The sequence below is a fragment of the Humulus lupulus genome, chromosome 3 (genome assembly GCF_963169125.1).
Source record: "Humulus lupulus chromosome 3, drHumLupu1.1, whole genome shotgun sequence".
NCBI lineage: Eukaryota > Viridiplantae > Streptophyta > Magnoliopsida > Rosales > Cannabaceae > Humulus > Humulus lupulus.
Window position 1 is genome coordinate 68,531,206 of NC_084795.1, and position 11,489 is coordinate 68,542,694.

General features: G+C 35.8%; 1 non-coding gene across 1 annotated transcript; it reads left to right on the forward strand.

Annotated features, from left to right (window-relative positions):
- The first annotated feature begins 8,208 nt into the window (after window positions 1–8,208).
- LOC133827814 (small nucleolar RNA R71) lies at window positions 8,209–8,315 on the forward strand. The gene has a single exon (XR_009890465.1). It is a non-coding gene; the product is annotated as a small nucleolar RNA R71 (small nucleolar RNA).
- Window positions 8,316–11,489: the final 3,174 nt, after the last annotated feature.

Consider the following 11,489-nt stretch of genomic DNA (forward strand, 5'->3'; position numbering starts at 1 on the left):
CGTATGCCGATATATCGCAGCATGGAGCCGATATATCGCCTGACGAAGGATACGGAAAAATGTTGATGTTGCACGAACATACGAACGGAGGCTTGGGATTAGGGCATAGCAGATATATCGCCAGTTAGGGGCGATATATCGCCCTTAGTGGGGTATTTTTTTTAATTTTTGTTTTTAATTTTAAAAATAAACCTTAACTACTTAGACCTACCTCTGAACATTTTGACCGAGTCTTAAGCCTCTGATTGAAGAATATTCAAATATTTTCAATTATATTCATTATTTTTATTCAAATCAAAACGGGGTTAGTTTCACTCCTTACCTCTATAAATAGGACCTATTACCCAACCCTTCCTCTCACTCTTCAAGCTGTGATCAGAGACTCCAGGGTGCTAGTGCTACCATAGAGTAATAAACACTTGGGTTGGGAAAAAGCTTTGCCATTCATAAGCTTTATAAAATACTTGGGAAGTGAGGTTTAGTGTATTTTGGTATTGAAGTTAGACCAATCCATAAGGTCAACTAAGGCACTCCTATTCTTTAAGTCCAGTTCTCTAAAACTCTTTAGTTTTCTTTAGTTCCTTTTATTCAGATCCTAACTTTTGATATTGGTTTTTGATTAGGTTCTTGAAACTTAAAGATCTTTCTTGATAAGTTTCTTCTTAACGGTTTACTTTCCACATTTATTCTTTACTCTTTAGAAATACTCACCATTCTTATTGTTGGTTTTAAGAGTGTTCCAAGTCCCGCATTTGTTCTCAAATATCCTAGTTTTGGTAAGGAAAATAGGATAGTTATTATATGCTTATATGTTATGATTATGCTATAATATGTTATGTTATGATATGTTATTATATGTTATGATATATATGTTTTTGGGGATTATAGTTGCTTAAATAGCAAACCCCAATACTTTTATGTTTCTTAGGGCTTATAGTTGCTTAGCTAGCAAACCTCATTGTATTTTGAGGCTTATAGTTGCTTAGCTAGTAAACCCCAATGTTTACCATGTACATGGGTTAGAATCGTGATATATGTTTTTGTTATAGTCTTATGTTTACGTTTTATGATATATATATATATATGTGTTAGTAGATTTTCCTTGATGGGCATTAGGCTAACTCCTTTTTCTTTTAGTGTGATTCAGGAAACTAGATACGAAGGCGGGAGGATTCTTGGTGGCTTGACTTGTGTATTGAGGACGAATGGAATGAATGGGCTGCGAGTCGATCGAGGATGGCGTTATTTTAGTTTTAAAAAAAAATTATGTTTCTATGTATTTTACGCACTTAGTTTGGTAAACAATTTTATTTAGTTTAAAATTATGTTTTATGTTTTAAACGATGGGTACCCATACCGAAATTCTATTTTACTTTGTAATTTTCACAACATTATGTTAAAGTTTTAATAAAGTTAGTATTATTTCTTATGTATATGTTCTTCAAAGTAATAGCTATGTTTACTAGTTCTAATGGTCCAAGGTCTTAGCATAGTCGGGTCGCTACATTTTCATTCTATCAATTTTACTAATCAACTCTAAATCTCTTATTCCTATTCTAATAGCAGGTTAACAAAAATCAATTCCTATTCTTTTTCAAGATTTAAGATCTTAACCTATATGCAGGTTTTCTACGTCTCTATGATAAACGTTAACTGTAACGCCCTACTTCCTTACAGCCGTTACTCGCTAATCGAGGTTTTATGTTAAAAGTGTTGCTAAACTGGAATAAAAAAAATCATTTAAAGACATTTAATGTAAAAACGTGGTCATTCATTGAAATCGTAAAGAGATAAACATTTAGGATCCCAAAATATTGTTTAGAAAATACTGTACAACTCAAAATACATTTAGGGTCGACTAGGCGACAAATTCAAGTCTATACATTGCATTTTCTCAAAAATACCCCTTGCCGTGGCAGCCAAGTATGCCGAACATGTACCTGTCACTCCTGCTCTCCATACTCATGGTTGGTCGACCTTACCCATGCCCTTACCTGCACCATAGAGTACCCGAGAGCCGAAGCCCAGCAAGAAAACTCAGCACAAAACAAATAGCATATGCGTATCTAACAACAACATATAACAAAGCAGCCAACAGGCTAAGCACATAGCGACCATGCCGTCCCAGGTGCTTTACCAGACCCTGGGTTTGCGGCTTTCACTGAGAGGATGACTCCAGCATCCTAGGAGGGTCTTGCCCTAACGACTTGCACTCTGCGTTCTCAACGCCATTCCCGGCCCCTTACCGTGCTCGGCTTTCTGCCGTTCTCGGCCTTCGCCGTTCACTCACAAATATGCATTACATAGCATAAAATAAACATATATTAAACATACACAATAGGGCTACACCTTGCAATTCAATCAATAGGGCCGTGCCCTACAATACAAGCAATTGGGCCACGCCCTGCTCTACGGGTACAACAGTTTTCTTACCTGTGTCCCAAGCTATTTGAGCACCACAATCCCAAGCACAATCCTCTAACATGAGCCTCTCTGATAACCTAGTCACAAAATAATTACAACAACCGTTCATCAAGTTCTAATCCAATAAATAACTTCGAGACATAAATCTAGCCTCCGGGGCCTTGGTTTCTACCAAATTGGGTAGTAGAAACCTTCCCGAGCCTTAACGTTCAAGTTCTCGAGTTAAAAACTCTCAAAAAGACAAAATTATGCATTTAGGCCACGACCCAGCCCCCCTTAAGGGCTGCGATGCACCCCAAGTCAGAGGCAAAATGCCTCTCTGTTGAGAGACGCGGGTCGCGGCGCCCGAACTTGTGTTGCGACACCTAGGTAATTTTTCCCAAAGTCCCCTGGCCTATAAAATTAAGCGGGCAGCAGTGCAAACTCGAGACCCATAAATCCCATGCAATATCACTAGCTAATTACCCTGAAAATCTCCAATTCTGAGCCCTAATCCTAGAATTCTGCCTAGGATTCATATCCAAACAACAAAACTAGTTTAATCATCCAGAATTCCAACAAAAATCTCATAAACACCTAAATTCAATCACATAAGTTCTAACTCCCAAAACCTCAAGAAAACAAAGAAAGTTCAACATCAAACTAGTTTTAATTCTTACCTTAAACGTGTAGAACAACCTCTAACTCCCTTGGCTTCAATCCCTGGCTTGATTTCTCCCACTTTGATCCACAAAGTCAGAAGTCCTTCCTTGGTTTCTAACTTCCTCTAGAGCTTCCAAGAGACCCAAACACAATGCCAAAGTGAGAAGAAAACGTGGGACACCCTCTTCAACCTAAGTCTTTCTATTATTAAGGCTAATTACCACTTTGCCCCTCCTTCTAATTAAACTCCTACACTAACCTCAAGGGCAATTCCGTCATTTTCCTTATCCTGCTAATTTCTCGAGTGTACCTACAAATCCCCGTTTAATCTCAACATATCCAAATCATCACTACTCCACTACCCGTTATTCAATAAATTCCCAACACATATTACGTTCCTAAAATACCCCTAGGCTCCTCCCGAGCCAGGTATTTGACCCCGTTGTGACTTTCTAGCTAAAGTGCTCCCTAGGACCGTCTCGGATCGTGCATTACAAATATATCACCGCTCACACGTGGTATCAATCACAATACACACAAATATTGAATTTATGCCCTCAACAGGCTAAAATTACAGATATGCCCCTAATAGCCAAATGAGGCACACATGCATATTTATTTCACCGAAACATGCAATTCTAATCACATAGTTATCAAATTAACATATTAACATATTTAATTCAATTATTGCCTTCCAAGCACGCTAATCAAGGCCTTAAGCCATATTAGCAAATTTAGGACGCTACATTAACACATAGCAGGCATTAAGCATAAAAACCTAATTGCTACACAAGTCATACAAGTACTCTCGTCTAATATGTAACCTATGTCTATATAACGATATCATATTCAATTTGCATCTTTCGACTTTTGATTCAAAATCATAAATCAAGCAAATATTGATCACGTATTTACTAGCATTAAGCAAACATTATATAGATTAGAATAAAGAAGAAGAATCAATAGAACATCATAATAAAATTAAATAGAAATTCAAGTGACTACATTAACCACTAGACAGAGGATTTAGTTCATATAAGACATGACTAAAACAACAAAATAATTATTCACAAACATAAAATCCAAAAGCTTGAAGAAGAAATAAAAATATAAAATTGCATAAAACAATGTCTCAAAATCAGAATTGCTTTCTAAATTCGTAATAAAAAATCTGATCTCATTCTCATTAAAACCTAAAGTCTGAATTTATACCAAAAAAAATGAATTCCTCTTTTTTTTTTTTCAAAGGCGGGCTGCGACTTGGCCTTCCTTAGGTCGCGACCCATGTCTTTTTTAAAGCACTCCACCATTCGTTAGGATCTGCAGGCACCGCAACCCGTGTCTCCATGCGCTTCCTGAATTTTCCTTTGTTTCTTCTAGCGTCGCGACTCTCTTTACCAAGTCGCGACCCTAATTCCTTTAAACAGGTTATGCAGCCTCTGACTTTGCTAGAGTCGCGGCCTTTAAGCCCATGCCACGACTCTAATTCTATTTTTTTTAGATTTTGATCATTCGAAATCCTTCCTTCATTAACTTCATTAAAAACTTCTTATAACTCCTCCTTAACACCAATTTGAGTCGAACAACCACCAAAAAGCTCCATTTTCCACCATTTCTTCTTCTTTTTCATGTTTAGCTCATAATTCATAGCACCATCCTACAAAAAAGACAAACACAAGTGTAATCTTGCACAAAACAAAAAAAAAGACTCAAGATTACCTCAAAAATAAATCCTAAAATGAAGTTATCAAACTCCCCCAAACTTACTCTTTGTTCGCCCTCGAGCAAAGGACACAAACTCACATTACAAAACTCAGAACCTAAACAACCAACACAACTGAATCAAGTCGACAACAATAATTCACGCCTCAAGCTATGATGACCAACACACTTATGTAATATTTAGGAAAATCAACTTATAGTCCAGAATTTCAGTCAAAACATTCTTCAAATTCACTTAAGTCCAAACAAAAATAAATGCTCTAAAAAATCATGATTAATAAATAAAATGCATTCGAATCAATTCTTGCTTACCAATTTTTTTTTTATTACAATCAATTAATATCATCATCCCATAAGCTTGCTATACTTACTAATCTCCACTAATGTAGATAATACATGTTCAGAAATCAATAGGACTTTTACATCTCATAATTGAAGGGCTTAGGTAAAGGTAGATGAAAAAGTCATTTAGGCTCAAATATATCATAAGTACACAAACTAAACAAACCAATCTTGTATCAACTTGCAAACCCCAAAATCAATCCAAAATTTCCCAAAATTTTCTTATTTTGAGAGGGAATTCATAAACATGATTTTTTTTAATGATACTACACTCCCCCAAAATTATTTCTTTGTATTTTCAGTTGGAGTGTAGTTCTAATTCAATATACTTTTTTTTCTCTCAATTTTTCTTCTTCTATTGACACAAATTTCCACATATAAATCCCCATTACAAACCATCCCCCAATCACTTTTCTTATGCTCATGGTATATTAAAGGGAAGGAAAAATAACAAAGTTTCAAATACGCTCAAAATAAGTGTCAAACAAAAAGAATCAAATTAGGCTCAAAATTGTGTAACTAAGGGTTAAATAATAAAGGTTAGCTTGAAAGGCACAAAAGGTTCAAAAAATTGCCCAAATCATCTTTCCAAACATGCATCATCTAGGATTTCGTCTCAAATATCAAGCAAACAAGTTCTAGGATAACAACATTTTCATAATTTATCTTTTTAGTTTCAAAATTCAACAAGCATAAAAATTTTTCAATTACACAAAATTTATTAAAGATCATGATTAAACTCTCAATTATTTAACTGGACTCATGTAAACATGGTAAGAAATATTCAACCAAGCACATGAATTTTTATTGCTTCATTCCCATTCAATTTATACAGTACATCATTAAATCATATTATCATTGGCTAATCATTGTCAACTTGATTCAACTAACATTCTAAACAACCTAGACAAAACATAACAAACCCAAAACAACAAAACTAACAAAATAACATAATACATACAAAACAATAAATCCCTTCCCCCAAAATTAACCTAAACATTGTCCCCAATGTTTAAATAAAAGTTAAGGAAAAGAAACTTACCTGACACCTCAGACTGCTTAAAATGATACAGATTGAGATGGTGAATCGAAAATGGGGAAAGAAATTTTTTTGGGTTAGTCCATAGTTCATTCTGCCCGAACCCAAAGTAGCGCTGCAACTCAAATTAGTCTCATATTCAATATCAAATAAAAATAAATACTCAAAATACTAAAATGAAAGTGTTCATAATCCAAAACTTAAATAAAACTAATAAAAAATGCAAATAAAAGATTGGAATGCCTCCAAATGCGTTGTTGTTAACGTCATTTAGTCAAACACTTGTTTTCTTTCATATTTAACTTGGATCAAGTCCACCCCTCACATCCTTTAGAGCCATATTGTCATGAGTTGGTCCTCGTTTTTTGTTATTATAAATTGGTGGAACTTTACCTTGCTCATGTAACATTCAAATCCTCTCACTAAAGAATTTTTTAAACTATGATGCACTTTTTGCATTCCACTTTTATCCATGGATCTTTGCTTAGAGACTTCCAACTTGTTCTTCTCTCTTTTTACCACTTCAACTCTACAACAAGTTGGAATTTATGTTGCTGCAAAAACATTAAATATCACCTCCTCTTTTTGGACTCACAGCTTTAACTCACCCTTTTGTACATCTATTAAGGCCCCACCAGCAGCCAAGAATGGCCTTCCAAGTATTATTGGAATATTGGCATCTTCCTCCATATCAAGAATGATAAAGTCCGCAGGAAAGATGAATTTTTCCACCTTCACCAATACATCCTCAATCACTCCACGAGGATGTTTGACTGATCGATCTTCCATATGTAGATACATTGTAGTAGGCCGAGCTTCTCCCAAATTCAACTTCCAAAAGATTGATAGAGGCATTAGATTCACACTGGCCCCTAAATGACATAAATCCTTTGTCACCACTGAGCCCCCTATAGAACATGGGTTATTGAAACTACCAGGATCTTTAAGCTTGGGAGGTAGTTTCTTTTGAATTATCGCACTGCACTCCTCAGTAAGTGCCACTGTCTCATAGTCCCCCAACTTCCTTTTCTTAGACAAAATTTCTTTCATAAACTTCACATAACTTGGCATTTGTTCAAGTGCCTCAGCAAACAGGATATTGATGTGTAGCTTTAGAAAGATATCCAAAAATTTAGAAAAGTGCTTGTCAAGCTTATTCTTTTGAAGCCTCTGAGGATATGGGATCTTTATATGGTGATCTATGCTTATTTCTGGTTGATTTTCTAAGTTCTCAGTAACATTTGAACCACTCACTTCCTTCTCCTTATCAACCACTTTTGGCTCTTTTAACTCCTTGCCACTCCTCAAGGATATTGCATTGCAATGTTCTTTTGGGTTTACCTCAGTAGTGCTTGGTAAGTTCCCTTGAGCATGGTTTCATCAAAGTAGCCAACTACCCTAATTGAGTCTCCAAACTCCTAATAAATGCCCTAGTTTCTGTCATGAATTGGTTCAGTATATCGGGCTGTGCTTCAGGTGGTTTCATATGTGTTGGCTGATATGGTTGTGGCTGTGGAGGTGGGTATTGTTGCTGACTTTGAGGGAAAGGCTGTTGTGTAGCTTGATTGTTTGTCCATGAGAAGTTAGGATGATTCCTCCACCCTTGGTTATATGACATCGAAAAAGGGTTATTGGTTGGTCTTTGAAAATTTCCTATAGCTTGGACTTGTTCCATAGGTATATTATTCATATCCATGGTAGGACACTAATTTAATGGATGAGCATTCCCACATGCCCTACATAAACTCTGAACTTGCATGGTTTTGGGCTGACAGGTTGCTCTGTGTAACTGCTTCGTTAAAGCTGCCACTTGCGCTGTAAGCATGGAAATAGCATCCAATTCAATCATACCAGCCACCTTCTTGGTTTGTCCCCTTTCAGTTGGCCACTAATAGTTATTCATTGCCATTTCATCTAGCAATTCTTACACCTCATTAGCACTCTTATTCATGAACACACCTCCTGTTGCAACATCTATTATGGTACGAGTAGTACCATTCAACCCATTATAAAAATTATGGACTAGCATCCACTTCTCTATACCATGATGTGGGCACTTCCTTAACAACTCTTTAAATCTTTCCCATGCATCATACAATGATTCCCCTTTTGTCTGGTAGAAATTATTAATTTCCCATCTGAACTTTGCAGCTTTTGCTGGAGGGAAAAACTTTGCTAAGAACTTATGGGCTAACTCCTCCCATGTTGTGATAAAATTAGCTTGCAGTGAAATTAGCCAACTCTTCGCCCAGTCTCATAGTGAGAATGGGAATAATCTGAGTCTAATTACATCGTCACTCACCCTGTTCATCTTAAATAATGCACATTGCTCCAGGTTATTGGCTATGTGCAAATTTGGATCTTCCGTGGGTAACCCCCCAAACTGAACAGTAGACTGCACCATTTGTAATATTGCTGGCTTAACCTCAAAATTATTTATAGCAATAGTGGGGTGTCTGATGCATGCATGCAATCCTGTTACAGTAGGAAGTACATAGTCTCTAAGCATCCTTGGTCCTTGTTCCACTGGGAGCTCTGCAATATTTGAGATAGTATTAACATTAGCAGCATTGTTTGCTGCATTTCCTTTATTCTTAGCCATGGAAAAATCCAGTCTTTTCTTTATCTTACGGTTTTGTCTGCACATTCTTTCAAGTTCAAGATTTAACGGTATGAGCTCCTTTTGTCTACTTCGTCGCATATACCAATAATTCCTAAAACACAACACATCCTCATTTTGAATGAGTACTAAAAGAAAAAACCAAAGTAGAACAAAAAAAAAAAAAATTTGATATTGGATACTAGTTCCCCGACAATGGCGCCAAAAACTTGATCGGTAAAATATGATGTACAAGTATACACAATCGGTTCAAGTAATAAAATAGTATGTAAAATATCGTTCCAACAAGGACTATCAACCTATTACCAATAATTCCTTTTAAATTTCTATTTGGCTGTCGAAAATAGAGTGATTTTTAAACTATGACTTAAAATTGAAATAAACTTTGCAATAATAAAGATTGATTCAATAATTAAAAACCTAGGGTATTAACTTCATCAACTTTACATTCTATCAATTTTATTATAATCAGTTCTAAATCTCTTCTTCCTATTTTAATAGCAGGTTAACAAAAATCGATTCATATTATTTTTCAAGATATAAGATCTCAACCTATATGCGGGTTTTCTACATCTCTGTGATAAACTTAAACACACAACATGCATTAAGCATAGAAACCTAATTGTTACACAAGTCATACAGGTACTCTCGTCCAAAATGTAACCCATGTCTATATAACGATAACATATTCAATTCGCATCTTTCAATTTTTGAATCAAATCATAAATCAAACAAATATTGATCAAGTATTTACTAGCATTAGGAAAACGTTATATAGATTAGAATAAATAAGAAGAATCAATAGAACATCATAATAAAATTAAATAAAAATCCAAGAGACTACATTAACACCTAGATAGAGGATTTAGTTCATATCAGACATGACTAAAACAATAAAATAATTATTCACAAACATAAAATCCAAAAGCTTGAAGAAGAAATAAAAATATGAAATTGCAGAATACAATGTCTCAGAATAAGAATTGCTCTCTAAATTTGTAATAAAAAATTTGACCTCATTCTCATTCAAACCTAAAGTCTGTATTTATACAAAAAAAAAAAAAAAAGAATTCCTATTTTTTTTTCAAAGGCGGGCCACGACTTGGCCTTCCTTAGGTCGCGACCCGTGTCTTTTTTAAAGCACTTCACCAATCGTCAGGATCTGCGGGCACCGCAACCTTCTTCACCCATGTCACAGCCCGTGTCTCCATGCACCTCCTGAATTTGCCTCTGTTTCTTCTAGTGCTGTGACTCTCTTTACCAAGTCGCGACCCTAATTTCTTTCAGCAGGTTATGCAGCCTCTGACTTTGCTAGAGTCGCGACCCTTAAGCCCATGCCTCGACTCTAATTATATTTTTTTTCTTCAGATTTTTACAATTTAAAATCCTTCCTTCATCAACTTCATCAAAAACTACTTGTAACTCCTCATTAATGCCAATTTGAGTCGAACAACCACCCAAAAGCTCCATTTTCCACCATGTCTTCTTCTTTTCACGTTTAGCTCATAATTGATAGCACCATCCTACTACAAAAACAAACACAAGCGTAATCTTGCACGAAACAAACAAAAAGACTCAAGATTACCACAAAAAAATAATCCTAAAACGACACTAAAATGGAGTTATCAAAGGATTAAACCTAACTTTCTTGCCTACATTCTCAACGTAGACCCTAGGAAATCTCTTCCCCATAGCCGAATATTGATCTGGGGCTCGACCCTCTAAGTGAGCTACCTCGCTCCAGGCCTGGTTAAGAGCATCCCTAACACTCTTCGAAGAGATTGTGCTCATTAGCACCTCAAAACACTCTGGGCACTTAAGTAAACCCCCTGTCCACTTAATCTCCTAGATGGCATAGTTCACTGCTATGATATGCCTAATTAGCCTCTCAAAGTCATCATATCTACCCTCAGTGCTCATTATCATCTCCCTAGGATTTTGGATCCAATAGTCTCAGATTTCCTTAGCCCCTCATCCTTTGTCGGACCTAACTGTTCTCTTCATCACCACCATTATCTGGTCATCATGAAAACCACAATTCTGGTTAGACTCAAAGGTACTTGCAAAACTTAGAAATATACTTATAGTGTAGTAGCTGAGGCCTTTCTAATCTTCATATGCATACTGTGAGGGTCTACATGAGCCTAAGTAATGTAGGCTCTGATACTAAGTGTAACGACTTGAATTTTCTTAACTAGACCCGACTAGGACCTTCCGGGGTCCACTGGACCCTTACTGTCAACTTTGGTAAAAATCGGATGTTGAGAACCAAATAAACTTAAAACTAACTTTAGAAAATATTACATTAGAGTACTTTGCAATAAAACAATGTTTGGATGGGATCCCATAGTTTTAAAAATAAAATGTTGTAACGCCCGATTTCTTGAGACGTTACTTAGGGAGTCCGTTTAAAAATAATAAACAATAAATACTTTAAGACACTAAAAGAAAATATTTATTTAAAATTTAAACAGACAATGAGATCTCATTATTTAAAAATAAAAATGTTAGACGCTAGGTTTAATAACAACAACATAAAGAAAATAACCTTTCAAGTCTGAAAAATTAAAAATATAACAATTATTTCTGAAAACATAAAATAATTGGAGTCCAGCCTCTAACATGTCTTGTCCATGCCTCGAGCTCGCACCACTCACTACTTTGCTTTGCCTTTACATGCACACAGAGTACCAGTGACCT